The following is a 19,627-nucleotide window of genomic DNA, read 5'->3' as shown; positions in this document are numbered from 1 at the left end:
CAGCAAAACGACGCCGTTGGTCAGCGGCCATGTCGCCGATTTTGAAGGCGCGCCTTAACTTACGTAGTTTTTCAGTTGGCTTCTGCAATTACCACGTAATTTCTCTGGCGTGTAATACGAAATTCATGTTTCATCGCCGGTAACAACTGAATTACAGAACTCATCACCTTTTTCTGTGTAGCGCATCAAAAATTCCAAAGCAGATTCCATTCGGATTTTTTTTGTGACTTCCGTTAAGACGTGCGGCACCCGACGTGCACAAAACTTTCTGAATACTAAATGGTCATGAACGATGCGACCAATAACAGCTCTTAAAGCATCAAGAAAAGGAATGGCCAGCTCGGAAATCGTTGAGCGACGATCTTTTCTGATTTCATCGTCGACGCGTTTCCACAAGTCCTCGGTGATTATCCAGGGCCTCCCTGAACGTTCTTCATCTTGCACATTAATTCTGTTATTTCTAAACCTTTCATACCATTTTCGGATGTTTCTTTCATTCATTACGTTATCAACGTACACAGAAACCGCCTATGAACTTCAGCCTGCTTAACGTTTTGATGGTTTAAAAAACATATGACTCCACGTATTTCACAATCGGCGGCAACATTGATTTTCCTATTCATTTTATAACGTAATAACTCACGCGCAATCAAATATACTTAAACGCGACTACTTACAGACAACAATGCAGTGTGTACATATTTTTTCCCCCCCTACTCCCTCGGGCCGGTTATCCAGTTAAGTATACGCAGCCGGAGGAAGTGTCCTTTTACTCAAAGGAGGCCTCCCCACCCACCGACTGTATGTCCGGCACGGTAGGTCAGCCCCCCGGTTGGATCTTTTCTTTTTGTTTTCTTTACATTGCCTGCCTCAAATTCCCAGGGCAGGAACCGAGTCCGACTATGCCGTCCCCAGCCCCAGCCCCGGGAACCGGGTCTCGGTCTTTTGGTGTTGCCTGCCTCTAACCCCGCAGAAGGTAGGCCAGGCCCGACTATGTCGTTCCCAACCACCAACTACGAAGCCCGGTCTCGGTCTTTACATTCCCAGTCCGATCTCGTAACGCCTACTCGCGGTCGTAGGTTTCATAAAGAGACAATACTCATGAATATCCTAGTTCTACAATTACTTCAGTCTTTATTAGTACCCCATACGTCTTTCAGTATCATTTTTCTCTTTTAAAACTAAAAAGGAGAATTTTTCAAAATTATTCCAGTTTTGTCTAGAACTCAATATGAAGCTGATTAGTTCCTCGGGTGTGAGATTCTGTATTCCCGTGCGAATCCTAAGTGTTGTCCATTTATCGCATTCAAATATTGTACGCTCAGCTGTGTCATCGCGTTCACAGTACCAACAACGTGGAGAACTTCTTTTGCCAAAGCGAAATAAATATTGCTCGAAATTTCCATGTCCAGAGAACATCTGAGAGACATAGTAGCTGACCTCGCCATGCTTTCGTTTGACCCATTGGCTAATGTCTGAAATCAACCTTTTTGTCCACATAGCCTCCTCATGTTGACTCCATCTACGATGCCATGCCTGTATAACCACTTCAGAAGCATCACCCCGTTCCATGCCCTGAAAGCGAAGCCAGCGTTCCAAGACCTGGAGTTCTATGGGTTTTGTGGACGCCAGAACGCACGCCGTCTCATAAGATATTGTGCGGTATCCGAACATCACCCCAACTAGAGCCTGTCTATGTAGACTCCTCAGTCGTTTAGCATTCCTTTGCGTGAATATGGCTCTATACCAAACAGGTGCAGCATACAATAAAGCCGATGTGCATGCGGAGACTAAAACCCTACGTTTAGATGATCTTGGGGCATCTCGGCCAGCTAATAGCCTTATGAGGGCTTGTAGTAATCCTTCGACTCTCTCGCATCTATATACTATATGAGCACTAAAGCTCAAGGTTTTATCAATTATCACTCCCAGATATTTAGCCTGATTGACACGTTCAAGCCTATGTTCCCCTATCTTAAGTTCAAGATGTCGCAGCCGTCTCCTTCCCGCCAACATAATATATTGACTTTTATCTACTGAAAGTGTTAATCCTTTGTCGGTTAGCCAGTTATTTACGACCTCTCCTCCTAGAAGAGGAGAGACCCAGTTATTTACGAGTATCATTGCTCCTTTGTTCGAGGACATCTTCAGATCTCGCAGAGGTGAGTATCGCTAAATCATCAGCATAGGCCACTATTTCCGTCTCTTCAGGTAGCTGTAGTCGTAATACATCATCAATGACCAGTAACCAAAGTAATGGTCCCAGTACTGACCCCTGGGGGACACCACCATGAACTTGGTATCGTATGTCACCATCAAGCGTGCTAACCGTAGTCCATCTATCAGACAGGTATTCGGAGATCTGTCTCCTAATGTAAGGGCTTATTCGCCTTCTGACTAGAGCCGCCATGATGGAGTCCCACTGGACGGTCCCAAAAGCATTTCTAATGTCGAGCATAACCAGTAAAGGAATCTTCCTGGTGCGCCATGTTCCAGCCTTGACTGTTATAGCCCAGCTAGTTATCTTTTCAATCGCCTGAAGCGTCGATCTGCCACGCCTGAACCCATGCTGGTTGTTATGAATACCTCCGCCTGTCTCTAACTCAAGCAGTAACCTTTCTGCGATCAATCTCTCAGCCACTTTCCCCATATTGTTTATGAGGCTCAACGAGCGGTAACCAACCACTTCTGCATTAGCAGTCTTCTTGGGCAAGAACACAGTGCGCGACTCCCTCCAACAATTAGGGAAGGTCCTGTTCTCCAAGCAATTGCTTGCCACATCTGTCATTTCCCAAGGGGCTTTCATCATAAGTCCCTTGAGGATCGCAGCAGGAATACAGTCTGGACCCGGACTCTTTTTGTTCCTGAGTCTAGATACCGCCAAGGTGACTTCATGTTGTGTGAATCGACCTGCATCGCATTCAACCAGCTCCGATAAACCCGATTCAGCCACCGGAAAAAGTGTTCTCAATTGTATACCAGCAGACGCAGCTGTAAGGACAGGCAAACGTCTACCCAGTCTTCCCATGACGATCTGAAAAGGACGTCCCCACGGGTCCGAGTCCAGCTCCAAGCATAACTCCTTCCAACGTGCTCTCTTGCTAGATTTTATTAGGTAATTTAGTAACCGCCTGGCATCAGCAAACATATTTACAGCATGCTCATACACAGCACCGCCTCTTCTACGGAGTCTAAATTTTCTCCTTCGCCAGTACTGCAGAATCCGTCTTTGGTCCGCAATCTCCGCAGTCCACCAGTAAGCGGGTTGATACCCCTTGATATTTTGGGGAATCCTCGCCATCTCCGTGACTATTAATTCCTGCAGAACAAAAGGCGTAACCTCTCCCCCATCCATGAGCTTGCGAGCAACTTTGTCAACCACTACTTCTACCTGTCTTTTAAACAATCTCAGCGCTTTGATGTTCTACCGATCACCGGTCGTATACCGTCAAAAGAAAATATCGTGGCAAAGTGATCAATACCAGTTTCTGACCTCAAAACTCTCCATTGATAGAGCGAAGGATCCCAACTATTGTCAACCAATGTCAGGTCTAATACAGGTCTATGACCTCTGGCTTCAAATGTATAAGAGTCGTCATTTAGACAGATCATATCAGTCGCCATCATCATTTCTGTAAAGATTTGCCCTCTTCTGTTAGTAACTGCTACCAGCAATCGTGGCCTTGCAGTTAAAATCACCCATAACCACGGCTCTTTTCGGTGACTGTAAGATGACCCGTTGTATTTCGTCATTGTAAAGTTCATACTCAGCAATTCCAATATTAGGACTCACGTATCCAGCCACAAGGACAAAATTCGGCAAAATAATCGCTAAAATCCCCTCTCCTCTATGATGCGACTGCCATCCGATCCTATTACTGATGTTTGTTATAGAGACATCACCAACAGCATCAGCCAGCCAGTCATGACGAGCAGCATTACCCAAGTTCGGCTCAGTAGTAATCACGATGTCAACATTCAATTCCCTGGCGGTCTCTCCCACTAAATCATGGGACAGAATACTCTTGTTGGCATTGGACAATATTATACTAATCATTTCTGGCTTTGCCGCACTTTACGCCTCCGGTGCGATGGTTAGTCCCATTACAATCGAGGCATTTGGACGCCGCTTTACAATCACGTATAAGGTGACCTGTACCCTTACAGTTGTAGCACAAAGCCGATCTATCAGGACCTCTGCACTCAAAACTGGTGTGTCCCAGCGCCCAACATTTATGACATTTGACAGGATCCGTTCTGATGTATGAGCGGCAGTGCACCCAGCCAACTCTAAGTCTATTCGAAATCAATTTTAGTGCTGCCCTACGATTTGTGATGACTGTAGCATTACGTGTATTACCGTAGGCGTTTCTTATCGAGGTGATCCGGAACGTTTCAGCGGCACCAATAACTGCAACTATCGCCTCACTAATATCACGCTCTGACGTGTCTTCTTCTAAGTCTTTTATATGCACAACCGCTCTTCTATCACCCCTAGTTCTTACGTTCACTTGAAGGTCTGCCGCTCTGTCCTTAAGCACCGTAGTAAATTGAGCTGCTTGCTCGGCATTCTTGATCCTGACCTCTAATTCGTTGTTTCTTCCTTTTCTTAGAGAAAGAACTTCTCCAGCTTCTTCCTTGTGTATTTTGCCCTTCATGGTACGGAGCAAATCCGCATAGGACTTGCCCTGTCCCTTGATAACAACTATCTTGCTCCCCTCAACCGGAGGCGTCGAGCGACGAGCCGAAGCAGACCTAGATCGCCCACGGCTTGAGTCTGATTTCCTGGGTACTACCAATGTTGCAAATTCCTCGTTGGTTCTATGCAAATAAATAAGTATTTTTCTCAAAATATTGCCATATTCACCAGTCGGTAGAATATAGGTCACTTTGCGTACACTGACTAGTACCTTTCTTAATGCATTTATAATGCATCTGGCCGCAAGCTTTTCCCCTTTTTCGGAATCGAAGAAAATAGTAAATTTTTTTTTCTTAGTAGCCTCCATTTGGAAACTCTCCATCATTGTGGAGGAGTCTAATGCGATCATGCCTGCTTGGATCTTCTCTACGGCCGCTCTCTTTGATTTACTGATGTCAACAAATTGACATGTACCCCCGTCTGTCGGAAGAGTAACGACTTTCGCCTTGTTCATTGCCCACGCAGACCACCTGCGCGGGAGTAACTCAATTAATTCATCATCAGACAGATCAAGATTTAAGATTTCTGTCTGATCCGTGTCAGAAGCAGGATCAGTCTGAGTGGACTGCGTGTTAACCTCTACGGGAAGGGGCACATCAGACAGATCAGTTAAGCCCTCATGTATTCTCCTCAGCTCCTGCTCGTGGACTGCTATATATCTAGTCAAACCTGACCCCGTATGCTTTTTCAGGGCATCAATCGCTTGTCCAAGCTGTTGAACCACTGCCAGACTGCCAAATGAGTAGGGCGACCCATCCTCTTCTTCAGAGGAGCCCTCACGGGCTCTCTTTTTCCCTTTGATGTCATTTTCTTGGCTACAGACGATTTCGTCGTGCCACCACTTTGGGAGAATGTACCTTCCAAAGGAAGTGACCCACGCCTTCTCATGGTGTAGCACTGGACTCGGAAGACAATTCCGAGTCCAGCGAGTGGTCGAGGGGGGTAAAATGTATCCTCCCAAAAATTTAATAAAACTTTTGGGGGAAGAGGGAGGGGTCAAAAGTTGAGGAATTTTGTGATCGGGATTTATATCAAGGACATTTTTGGATAGGGTAACTATTGCAGGAGTTATGAAGGAAAAGGAATTCCCCCTACTAAATTCACTTCGTAGCACTCAGTAAAATTTCCTATACACAGTAGGAAGTATTAGAGAATTTCCTAAGTCCTTGACCAATGTAATCAATTATCGTAAATAACATTCATATTAATTATATTACTACTTACTGATATGTTATCTGTTATCAGCTGGAGATAACCGAATAATCACGTACAGCGAAGAGACGCTCCACTATAATCCTTATTGCCTGTGACAATAAGGTTGAAACGACAAAAATCACAATAAAAAGTCCGTCCATTAACCAAAAATCGTAAAAATTTCAAAACACATCCAGTAAACACTCACCTAACAATACCTATTGTCCGTCTCCAAGAAAAAGCCGGAAAAACCAGTCCAAAAATATTATAATTGCGGAGTAGCACAACAACACGTCCGTACAGTACGAGTACACTTACCAACTGTGTGTACATTACTAGTGTGGCCATGAACGACACAGGTTCGCCAACCTTAAGGAGAGAAATTTCTCAGTGGTCTTTACGTTAGAGATATCCTTGCATTTTGGGTGTGTGTATTGGTAATCCTACAGCTGCTGCAGTTAAATAAGAAATACGTTTTCTGTATCGGAGGATTCCAGATCCCAAAACAATTCTACGACTTGTCGTAATCTTTGGGACAAAGGTTCACTACCTAGTCTTCGAACAATCTGTTGTTCAGAATTAGATTCTCTAGGTTTTGTTTAAAATTTTTATGTGTTTATTACCCGTTTAACCAAATTATTGTACGTCAAACATAGAAAACAGGGGCCTTAATTTATTGGATTTCATTCCATATTTCTAAAACCCACTGCAGAATCGTTTCTGGAACTTATTTTATTCGATTTTTCAGGTCAAAAGCCATAAGAAATCATTAATTCTGCTCCTTAATTAACGTCCTAAAAATTTCAGTACGACCTCCTCTTATTTTATTGAAATCTGAACATTATATTTCGCTAGCCGTAACTCGCGAACGAAGCATTTTAGGATATATGAAATTTTTCCATTATTTTCAAGAGTAAAATAGATAATGAAAGTCCCCGGAGAACTTAGTGATACACTCTGTATAAAACTACATTTATTAGAAATAATTGTTAAAATATAATAAATACTAACTTTAAAATTTTAAAGAATGGATATAGAAAAAGCAATTATATAATTTTTTTTTCATTGGTATTATTAAAAAAAATCGTTGATGAATAAATTATATATTAACTTAACACTGTAAACATTAAAGAATTTTATAAATTTAGTTATTCCATATTTGTTTGTTTATAATTTTTTACTTTACAACCAATTAGATTTATTATGGGCACATTACTTCGGAATGCGAGTGGTGGACATGTAACACTTTTAATCTATAGAAACTTTAACATGATTAAACATACAACAAATTTAAAAAGTGTTATAAAATGAAGTTTTTGTTAAATACGCACATGCTTCTTCAGTTTACCAAAAAAACCAATACAAAAATTTATTTTCAAACTAACTATTCACTTACAAAACAACCTGTTTAAAACTTATTTAACATCAAATACGTAGTTTGTCCTACATTAAGTTGTAGTAATTGGGTAATCCAAAATTTTGTCTTAGATTCCAGTGACAATACAATAAAAAACTTAGTTTATTTAATAATTTTTGTGTTAGTGTGACATGATGACATAAAATTTGCACGGAATATTTAATTTCACAACATTTGCTCTTGAATTACCTAAGTGATGATTCGGTATTCTTACCGGTACTTTAGTGCCATACAGTATAAAACATGGTATACGTTTTATTTGGTTTAAGAACTCATAATGCTAAAATAAATTGATGGTTCTACACTGAAACTTAACAAATTTTTATTTATTTACTAACTTCATTTATTCATCATTAAAAGCGGTAACATACACATTTTTTTATTATTACAATAAAATTATTTTTCGTCTCAGCAAAAATAAATGTCTCTTCGATGTTTTTTATGATTAATTTTTAGGTAGGTCAATGATAACAAATGTCTTCTATGACAGTAATTTCATCAACTGACCGTACATCATAGAATATGTTTCGATTATATTTTTATAACTTGTTTATGATATTCTGTAAAACCATTATATTTGATAATTACTTTTAAATTTTATAATGTAATAAAAGAGCACAGTAAATAATATGTTTTTTTCGCTCAATGGAACTTTATTAAATAAATTATGTTTTACACCGTCCACGTTATAGTTATAATAAATGCATACTAATTTTTACCTCTTTTTGAAATATAATAGGATTAATGTCTTTACTTTTTGAGCGCATAAAATTCAGTCTTGCTGTTTCTTTATTACTATTTAAAAAATATTTCCTTTATTTTGCTTTACAATAAAATTTAAACTTCCTGAAATCATATTTCAACATAAAACGTTAAGATCCAAAATCCAACAAAAAAATGAGATTTAAACTATCTTATTTTAAATCACCTTTAATAACATAAAAAAAAACAATTTCTTGGTCATTATTGCTCCTTCATTAAAATATGGTACTCGTATTTGATGAAATTCTTTAGCCATCACATCAATTCTTCGACGAATAACCACAAATATCTGTTACTTGGCCTTATACACTATCTTCCCTAACAATCTCAAACATTTTTTTTAATAAGCCTGAAAAACAATTTTATCGAAAGCTAAAACCAAGAATGTTAATTTAAAATTAAGTTATCAAAGGTGGGGTTAACAAAACAACATGACCACATTTGTTTTCAGAATCCATATACTAAAGAATGATAATACTCTAATAGAATGTTATAAATTTAGACAATTCAAAATTTCTAATTATCCCATTTACTAATTTCATAGTGCTAATTACGTACAGAAATTAATTTGGTCGCAGATTAGCCACAAATTATGTATGACATCTAAATGAAGTGGAGTCTTGTACAAACTCAGGCTGACCATTCCTGAAACATGTGGTTAATTGAACCCCAACCACCAAAGTACACCGGTATCCACTGTCTAGTAGCATTCAAATCCGTATAAAATCAATTAGCTTTTACTATGATTCGAACCTCAGAACCTTCGTCCTAGAAAATCAGCTGTTAAACAACTGATTTGGGACGACGAGTTAACCGCTAGACCAGCTCGGTGGGCACATAATAAACGTGCATTCTTTTTATCATACTGAAAATTTTCTCAGTATGGAAGGAATAGATTCTTGTCTATTTCCCTTTGATTTTTCTGTTCTCGTACAATTTTGATAAATTAATAATTACGAGTATATATTAATTTATTATCTGCATAATATAAGTTTTCTCTTGATATAAATCACTGACTTTCAAATACTCTTATTTTATCTGTTTTAATGGAAATAACCCGTCTCATAGTTTTAAATAAAAGATTTTAAATATAACAATTCAGAACACATGTTACTCTTACAAATCACTGTGTAACTTTCTAATCGTTTAATGAACTTATATCGTAGAGCAGTATATTAAGTACTTATAACAATCGGTGTTAAGAGCTTATTGAGTGATTCAGTGATGCCCTCTTGGAGTTAGGTAGGAATTATTTAGAAACCATCAGAAATAAAAAGAATTGCGCATTAACTAAATTAAGTTAAATACGAGATAGCTCTCTACATGCATAAAATAGTACCATATGTAGCATTTCATCTATCTACAGACTACAAAATAAATCTGAATTTAATTTTTCTAAGTTAAATAAGAGTAAGAAAACAAAATAATTCAAACGTAAAATGGCAAACTACAATAAATATCTGTTTTAACCTACTAGAAATCTTCTTTTGGTTAGTAAAAATGACGTATTAAATAAACAAATAACTTGACCGGGAAACAGGTCACGACAAAGTGTAGCGGGAGGATTTCTTTGAAGTACTTTGTCGGATTAGTCAATAAAATGAACAATATTATTGACTGTATAGCGCAATTAATAAATTCAGTCATGGTTTTTGTAGATATGTGCAAACGCACTATCATATTAATTTAGGTTGCTGTAGACTAGTGGTTACCGTATTCTCTCCGACTTTTTTACCTGGAACCGCTAGAATAATATTTCAAACGATTTAACGTTAGTTAATTAATTTAATAATAAACTAGACTCCTTAACAAAAATACTAGGCTGATGGAAGTATTAAATAATTTTATTTTAACTCCGTGTGTTATCTATTTGGCCAAACGATGTCAATCTAGAAAAAAGAAAATTAAAGAAAAATGATGATTGAATGATTGGAATCATTCAGATATGTAATGTTCTAATCTCTCTTCCTCATCTCTGTATATCAGTATTTGCACGTTTGCCCTCAAATATGTGAAATTTGTGATTATCAAGTAGTTAGATTATTCAATACCTTTTTTTAAAAGTTTTAAGTAATTTTTATTTCGATTATTTTCTTTACATCTTTTTATATTATAAATTGTTACGATTAAAACAAAAGTTATAAAATGGTATTTTTATGTAACATAATGTTTTATGTTATGGAAACAGCTTTATTCTCCATATCTGAGAGGTATTTGGAGGTAGAAAAAGAAATGGGGTTCTATATAGTTGAAAAAAATCTGAATTACGGTGGGTTTTTAATTTCTGTCCGCCATCTTGGATCCGCCATATTGAATCAAACTTAATTTTTTTTAAATCGGAAGTTGGAGTTATGACATGATTTCTGTTTAAAATTTTACAAAAAAAGCAATGTTGAACTCGTTTTTCTGTTAATTCCTTCGTTATCGAGTTATAAACATTCAAAGTTGCAACGACGGAAAAATCGTGTACGAGGTAAAACGCGCTGCCAAATTAAACAACGATCAAGATATAAGCCCAGATACCTTACCTTACTAGCATGAGGTAATTAAACACCGTTTAAATGAACTTCAGGAGAGTTTTCACTTCTTATCGTGAACGTTACGTGTGGCTGGAGTTTATCTGTGCTCTCTATTTACGTAGCCAAGCGCTAATAGCATCCAGTTCAGATTGTAATTTCTCCAACGCTATAATCGGGCTACCCCGAACATTTATAAAATTATTGACACGGCAATAAAGTAACGCAATTGCAACAAAAGTCTGGATGAGGTTGTAGTTACATAGTCTTCTCTTGATTGTAGTTATTTCGTGAGAAGCGACCATCCACAGAGCTGCGTACGATATGTATTAAGGTTGTGGCAAGTATGATTTTAATCTAAAAGGAAGATCAGGCAACCAGAGTTTGTCGATTTTTACATGTACAAAAAGACCGCCAAACAATACTTTTCTCTTCTAGACATCTGACGATAGCTAGTCACTCTATGTTTTGTTCCACTATTGAACGACCACCCCTAAAGCCGAATTGATGGTCGGGCATCACAACTTCGCTTTCTAACACTGGTCACAACCTATGCAAGAACAGTTTCTCAAACATATTAGATAAAATCGGTAATAGGCTTATGACTATACGAAGATATTTCCTGCGAAGTTTTGCCAGTTTTCAAGACCATCGTTATCTGCGGTACTTTCCATTCCGAATGGTAGTAAATTATCCCAAGGATTGCAATAAATACTTGCCTTATGTAAGAAATAGTTCTAGACGGTAGTGCAGATATCATCCTATGGGTAATGCAGTCAAACCCTGGACCATTTCATATATTCTCAATTCTCCTCAATTCTCTAGCTTAATTCTCAAATTATAAAAGGATGATTATAGAATCACTTATTGAATCGATTATAAAATAACCAAAGTTATTATTTACAATATAATTACTAAAATATTTAACAAACTCCGAAACCTAAACGAAGCACAGTTAATGTTTTATCTTTATTCAAGCTGACCAGTATTTTACAAAAAAATAACTAAACTTCAAAAAGAAAATCATAAATCTGACTTAAAAGTAAAAAATAATAATTTTAAAATTCAGCTTTCGAACTGAACACAAATTTAAAAATATATTACTAATCCCAAATGTGGCACCAAATTTTTTTTTTTTTTAATTTATTGAATTGAAATAAATTGTTGTGTCTTGCTTTTTTATGATTTTTAAGTTCGTTTTATTTGGTTTCTCTTTGAAATTTATTTTAGTTAACTCTTGCTAGTTATTTTTTTTTTTTTGGATAGGTTTCTCTGAAATTTTCTAAAATATTATTTTTATTTTTTAATTCAACATTAACATATTTCCTTATATTTCATGCAAAAAATTTGAATATCATCAAGCATATATAAATTACGCTAAAACAAATTTAACATTTAACAATAATGGCGACAGATTAATTTTTCGTTAAAAAAATCTACCTCTTAAGTTATCTAGAAAAAAAATTCTGGTTCAGTGAAACAAGAATAGGAATCTAATCTACAACCCACCGGGTTGGTCTAGTGGTTAACGCGTTTTCCCAAATCAGATGATTTGGAAGTCGAGAGTTACAGCGTTCAAGTCCTAGTAAAGCCTGTTATTTTTACATGGATTTGAATACTAGATCGTGTATACCGGTGTTCTTTTGTGGTTGGGTTTCAATTAACCACACATCTCAGGAATGGTCGAACTGAGAACGTACAAGACTTACACTTCACTTACACTCATACATATCATCCTCATTCATCCTCTGAAGAATTATCTAAACGGTAGTTACCGGAGGCTAAACAGAAAAAGAAAGGAATCTAATCTACAAAATAACTTTTTTTTTTTAATCCTCAGGAGTTTGTCAATTTGGTAAACAATAAGGCTTTAAATGCAAAAATAGTACGTGCGAGTCGAATAGGTATTTTCCAATTTCTTAAAGGCGATTAAAACAATTATTTTATCATTACATTAATGTACAGAATATTATGTAGTTTTTATATAGCCTACAAACTAAATTTAACATAGTTATCACCTTAAAATATTAATAGTAAATGTTAGAATAAAAAAGGAAATAAAAAAATTATTGTTTATTTATGAAGTAAAAGATAATAAAAATTATAGTCTTTTAACATTAACAACCTCAAACGTATAGTGTAGTGTTTATATATTTTCTATGAAGGTAGTAAATAATATTTTAAAGCGGCAATTCATAAAAGTAATATCATTTCACACATAACATTTATCAGACACACAATGATCGTACGGTCTTTAATCAGTGTATTACACGAAACCTATACAGCTTTAATATTAAGAATACAAAAATAATAAAATATCAGTTAAATTCACCTCATCACTGTGATCATCTTCATTATCATTTCGATATTACTACCTATTGTTCAGGTTGTCCTTATTTAATACATATTAATAATGTACATTTTATGTAAGCAGTTCATGGACTTATTTTTATTAATTGATAAACATATAACACAAAAGATATAAAAACATATTTTACAAGAATAAAAAATTCTGGTGCAGTTCTGTGCAAAACCGACTTTTCATTATTTTATTTTGTATAATACCTTTTGTGTAACCTTTTACGCAAGAAATATACTACAGATAAATAAAATAAGAAAACTAAAAGTGGTCAATATAACCGCAAATTGAGGTTATGTTTTTTGTTGTGGACCTAAAATTGAACGTAACTGAAGAACGACGTAACTGTTGAACAGTTACTGCGTAGAGCAGTGAATGTCGTCAGCAAGTGCCTGGAAGAAAAGAATATCTGCTTAGCGGCCTTCTTAGATGTTCAGCAGGCGTTTGACAAGGTGCCTGGACTGCCTAGACTGCTCCATAAGTTAAAACACAGCCTTCCTCAAACTTTCTATTTAGTCTTGCGTAACTATCTCGGTGGGATTCTTTCCCAGGTACGACAGTTATCTGGATTCTTTAACATTAGATCCCGGGTTCCTCAGAGCTACAGAGCCGTGAGGAAATATAACAGTTTGGTTCCAAAACAGTTTGGAACCAGCCAAACTCATTTTTCACTGCGGCTCTTCCGACTCCGGACTTGACACAGCGATCCTGGCCGTTGAAGATGACCCTCGTCTAGCCTCCGGGAAGCTTCAATCGGCGTTAGACCTGATTGAGCGAGTGCCTAGCCAAGTGAAGAATAAAAGTAAATCACAATAAATTGACTATTGTCAAGTGTGCATTAAGGAGGGGGGTGACTGTCCTTGAAACAATCTCGACGGCGTTTTTATCCCGCATTTTGATAAAGTACGGTACCTCGGGCTCAACCTTGATCGTCGCTTGACATAAAAGAAACACGTAAAAGAGAAGAGAACAGTTAAACACCAGGTTTAAGAAGCTTTATCGGTTACTAAGCAGGAATTCATATTTGTCGCTGTCCAATAAACTTTTAATATACAAGATCATTCTGAAACCCATTTGGACGTATGGTATACAACTATGGGGTACGATGAGGAAGAGCAACATTGAGATTATACAACGCCTCCAGAATAAGTAGGCGAAAATCATTACAGAGGCGCCGTGGTTTGTGCGGAACGAAGAAATCCGGAACTATCTGGGTGCTGGGACGACATCCCCAAGTAATGCGCATCTTCTCTATGCCTGATAAGGGTCTAAATTCCTTTCATATACAAATTAGGTTACTTTTTTTTCTTTTTCTTGTCAAGTAATATTATTTTATATTTTGTTTATTGTTAGGGTTTACGAACTTTTGTACTTTTTACGAAGTGAATCTGTGCAAATGCATTTATGAAAATGAACTATCGTCTTATGTATATATGTTTTATTGAGGGGATACATTGGAAACCAGTCATCAAGTACATCTTGTAATTTTATTTACTTATAGTTCCTTCTTAAAACTGATTGTAAATAAATGAATTGTGATAAAAAACTGAAGAACAACTTTACCAATCGTCATCAAATTCAGATACTACTTCTGCAGCATGACTAAAATTTATATGAAATAGTTTAGCAGTTTCAGAGATTTTTGAGCCACAAAATTTCATACATAGCACTATATATATATATATATTTTAAGGGAATGGTATTTTCGAACTACTCATAATCAAAACGTAAAGAAAATTCAATTTTACCTCCCCAGTCTCACCGGTCGTCCAAAAATACTGTACTTTTCTTCGAAAAGCTGGTAAAAAAAATTAATAAGTTCTAATTCGCGTATGTTTCCTCTTTGTTAAATAAAGATATTAATATATTTTATATTTATATTTTATAAAAATTTATAAAGTAATTTTGTGGGAAAAAATTATAATAAAATGCGGAAAACCGGGTTGGTTGAAAGTTAGATAAAGAACAGCTATAGTATTTAAACAGTACTTAAACGACAAACAAATAATATGAAATATAAGTAACTTTAATTGCAACTGCAATTAAATAAAACACGAAAGACAGCGCGGCTTCATTCAACGTACAAAAACATACATTCAAAAACAATATCATTTCAATTAAATTAAACAATAATAATTTATAGGATTCCTTTCAAACTGTTTGTTAGAGAAATGTAGAAATTACTTGTTAGGATGAACACTGACAAAAAATCCGAATGAATTTTGGCATAATGTTTTGCTGCTTAAAAAATGCTAGGAACCTCCGCGAACCAAAAAATAAGTCTTTAAAATCAAAAATTATCAAATGAAGATGTTAATGTAATAAGTAAAAATAAGTAAAATTCAATTAATCCAATAATCACAACAAAAAAAACATATTAGTAAAAAAAGTAAAATTTTAGTAGAAGTAAAGAAAAATAAGAATGTAAATAAATGTAAATGATATATGACATAGTGCGCGCGCGCGCGCGCGCGCGCGTGTGTGTGTGTGTGTGTGAAAGATAGAGAGAGAAAGAGAGAGAGAGAGAGAGAGCGAGAGAGATCTTTAAATTATTATTTCCACAATATTTTATTCTGGTAAGAAATTTTCGTATTATTTTAGCTTCCAATTACGGTAGGGTTATAGTTCAATAAGTTTTTCAATGTGAATATTACCGTTATTTCAAAGAAGATATCTGTTAATTTTTAAGTTTAGAAATTTTCCATTTATTTAGGCTGTATGGAATGTATGGCTGTAATATAGTCCATACATGTTTTTAGGGCTGTAATACATAGCTCTATAAATACATATAGGGCTATGTAGGGCTAATGATATATAGGGCTATATATAGAGCTAAAAATATATATATATATATATATATATTTTTTTTTTTTTTTTTCATGTATATATAGGGCTATGTATAGGGTTTTGTTTTTGAATTGTAATTCAAAAACAAGACCTATGAACACAGATCAATGAAAAAAATAAATACTAATGAAGTTATATATTTCAAAAGAAAAAGGTAATTTCTTATTGCATGATTTTCTAGAACGAAAATGGTTATAGGAATTTCACTACTGAAAAAAAAATTAAACTTTGTGAACTTTAAAAGAAGATTAATTGTTATTTACCTTTCGTGATACCGATTCTAATATGATACTCTTATGCCGATGAAGGGAGCTTGTGATAGGATTTTCTTGGAACAAATAATATAATGGTATTCCTTCTACGTAACGAAATCTTTATTGTTTCTAAGTACAATACTCATAACTTAGAAGTGTTAGTTTTAAAGCAAAAATTAACATGGATGTTACAGGTTTCACGAATATTTTACCGCATGAGATGTTTTTATAGCTTCGTTTCTTCAGGTATTAGATACGTGGATGAATTTATAATGCGATATTAAGTTCTACAATAAGTTAATTAAATTCAGAACAGAATTAATACTATATATCAAGCAAAAAGAATCATGTAGAAACTGATACGTTAAGAAGTTGTTAGATATGAAAATTATTTAAATATATTTCCAAGGAAGGTAGAGCTTAGCTTAGCTTAGCTTAGCAAAACATATTCTATAAGAAGACGAGAAAAACAAAAACAGGAACTTATAAAAACGTAATATTACAGCAGAATGTTGATAATTAGGGTGGTTAATAAATTAGATATTGAATATCATCCCGCAATAAACTGGACTGAAGAGTTGGAAACTTATAATAAAAAATAGGTTGATTGGAAATATATTTATGCACATAGTGAAATCGGTTATAGAAAGAAGTTTAGATAATGTTTAGAATGAAAAACAAGTAGAAATAACAACGGTATAGGCCTGTCTATAAATCATGTTGAGGCTAAGTCATTTTTAGAAAAAATCCTTCATTTTTCAGGAGTCGAAATTATTCAACGTTGCGAATTATCTGAATATTGTGTTCTGATTAATGTTAAGCGTATTATATGAGGGAATGGTGATCTTATATAAAATGACACGAGCTATATAAATATTTTACAGGAATAAGGTACATTCTCATAAATATCTAGTGTCCTCATCTTTTGAAAGGTTTGTAACATTAAATAAATAATATGATAAATGGGTAAATCCCGGGACTTTTACTTATTACGTACTGTAGAAATAACAAAAATATCGTGATTCATATAATCGAATACACGATCGTAGTCGGCTTGAATCAAAGAATGATACACGCGTGGTGAAGTCCTTCGCACACGACACCGATGTTCACATTCGTGCACAATGAAAGATGACAAAGAAACAGGATAGGGTGTGAATTGAGAAAGAGTCGCCACTTCGTTTCCTATTCCCCAATTAGTATCAATGTTGCATAAAATCTGTCAAGCCTAGAATTTTACTTTAATTAAAGTAAATATATTACCGCTAGCCGATTTGTCACGTAAACTGCCTATAATAACATAATAGTACTTTTCCAACTACACGGTTTATAATCATAAATAAATTATATTTCGGTATAATAATCATCTTATTGTTTCATTTTATATTTTAATTAATTAAATGTTACATAACTTCATAAATTTTTAGAAAAATACAATAACATACAACCAACAAATAATCACAGTATTTTTGTAGATTTTTATTGCGTGAATTTAAATCATTTTAATTATAATAGTCGTATTTATTAACAAGGTAAAGACAGCCACTTATTAAACTGGCACTATCAGTTAACCGTTGTATATATTCACGTTTACCGACTCAAGCCTGATATAAAGAAATGGAGTTTGAAACATGCCAAGCATAACGGAAAAGAAACCTAGAACATCTTTGTATGAAAGGAAGGACCTCTCCAAGGAAGAAAAATATTTTATGATAATAAAATATGAAAAATTATTTATTCCTGTTGGTTATTAATAATTAGTAAACATAATTTAAAATTATATATATATTTAACAGTATTTCAACTTTAAAAATGTCAACAGATAATTCTTCCTTCGATATATTTATAGTAGCATATTGTAACAATACCAGTACAGCAGGCCTGAGTAACGGATTCCTACCAATTTTTATGAAAGTAGTAGAAAATATAATAATGGGAGAAATCCAGAAATGGATAATAAAAGAAATCCTTTTATTTAACAACTCTGTTGACAATCGTATTTTGTTAAGACTGTCCGCTGTGAAACAATGAACACCTGCTGTACCGTGAAAAGGTTTGGAATTCATGGGAACAAAAGCCTCGGTCTTCGTTCTCACGCTCGACTTCCGTCCGTTCCGGAAGATCAAGAGGTTAGAATTATAAATATCCGTCAAAAGACCAGCTACAAAAGAGTACGGGCGAATCAAACTAGTGAGGCGTTACGACGTCAATCCCGCAAGGGCAGTTCTGTGAGGACAGGCTGCGAGTTGCGTGGCATGTGCGAGTTCGGCGGAGTTCTACGAACCAGTCCAGCGAGACGTTACGACGTCAATTTAGCGAAGAGAGTCTGTGTTGTGAGTCTGCGAGACGAGAGTGCGAGACATCAGTCGGCAATAGCATTCTGCGGGGAGGACAGATGAAGGAGCGAATTTCCAGTGTGAAATAAATTTGATACGATTAAGGTGACGCCATGGAGAATTCCAGTAAACAAGAAATACTATCGGTGACTTACATTAAAACTATAAGTGAAAGAAACAATGTGTTAAACTTCATTCATAAACTGTTAGGGTAGTTTTAATTGTGGACAGCAAAGGTTACAAGTGTACGTTGTACGATTGTTTCTTAATACAATACTAGTAATTAAAAGGGTTAAGACTGGCGGTTTATTTTGTTAATGGGTCTGAATTCTAGTTTTCTACTATAAATTCCGAATGATTATTTATTTTAAACTCTGTCTTGGGTGTAATCTCTATTTATTATTTACTATTCACATTTATGACTACTAAATGTGAAATATGATTGTTATTCTTTGTTGATTGCGTTATGAATTATGCTCTGCTTTTATGTCAAATTTATTGTTTTGACTATGTTATGCATTAATTGTTTTATTTATTTGTAATTAACATGTAATATTATTATCGTTTACTACTGTATATTATTACTATTACCCTGATTATTATTGTGGTTGTAATTACTATATTAATATCTGTTTGTTTACTATTTTTATTAATTGTTTAACTATTGTCTTAATAATAATAATAATAATAATAATAATAACAATAATAATAATTATTATTATTATATATATAATAATAATTATTATTATTATATATATAATAATAATTATTATTATTATTATTATTATTATTATTATTATATTATTTTTTTTTTTTTTTTGAGGTGTTTAGGGGCATCGACTACTTTCGTCATTAGCCCCATCCCACTTCAAAAAAAAAATAAAAAGAAAAGGTTCAATTATTCACATTTCTATGAATCAAAAATATTCAAAAATTTACGTTCTTCTAACTTCGAATCCAGAATATTACTTTCTAGGCTTTCCTTTCGGCCATTCTCCATTCTTCTGACGGCCTCAACCTCTGATGACAGCGTATCTGAGGCCTCAGACATGGCATCGTCTTCCTCTCTTTCGGATGCCAGTGATGTTCTGCGGCTGACGTCAGTTGATGAAAGTTTCGTCGGTGCTGTTAGCATCTTTGCTGGGGAATCTAAACTAACAATCGATGAACTCTCCGCGGCGGATGAGCTGGACTCTATCTCTACTGCAGTACTGGGTCCAGCTGAAATAGATGCTCTCACCGA

Source organism: Lycorma delicatula, chromosome 2 (assembly GCF_047948215.1).
Source record: "Lycorma delicatula isolate Av1 chromosome 2, ASM4794821v1, whole genome shotgun sequence".
Lineage (NCBI taxonomy): Eukaryota > Metazoa > Arthropoda > Insecta > Hemiptera > Fulgoridae > Lycorma > Lycorma delicatula.
Note: the sequence above shows the minus strand (reverse complement) of the source record.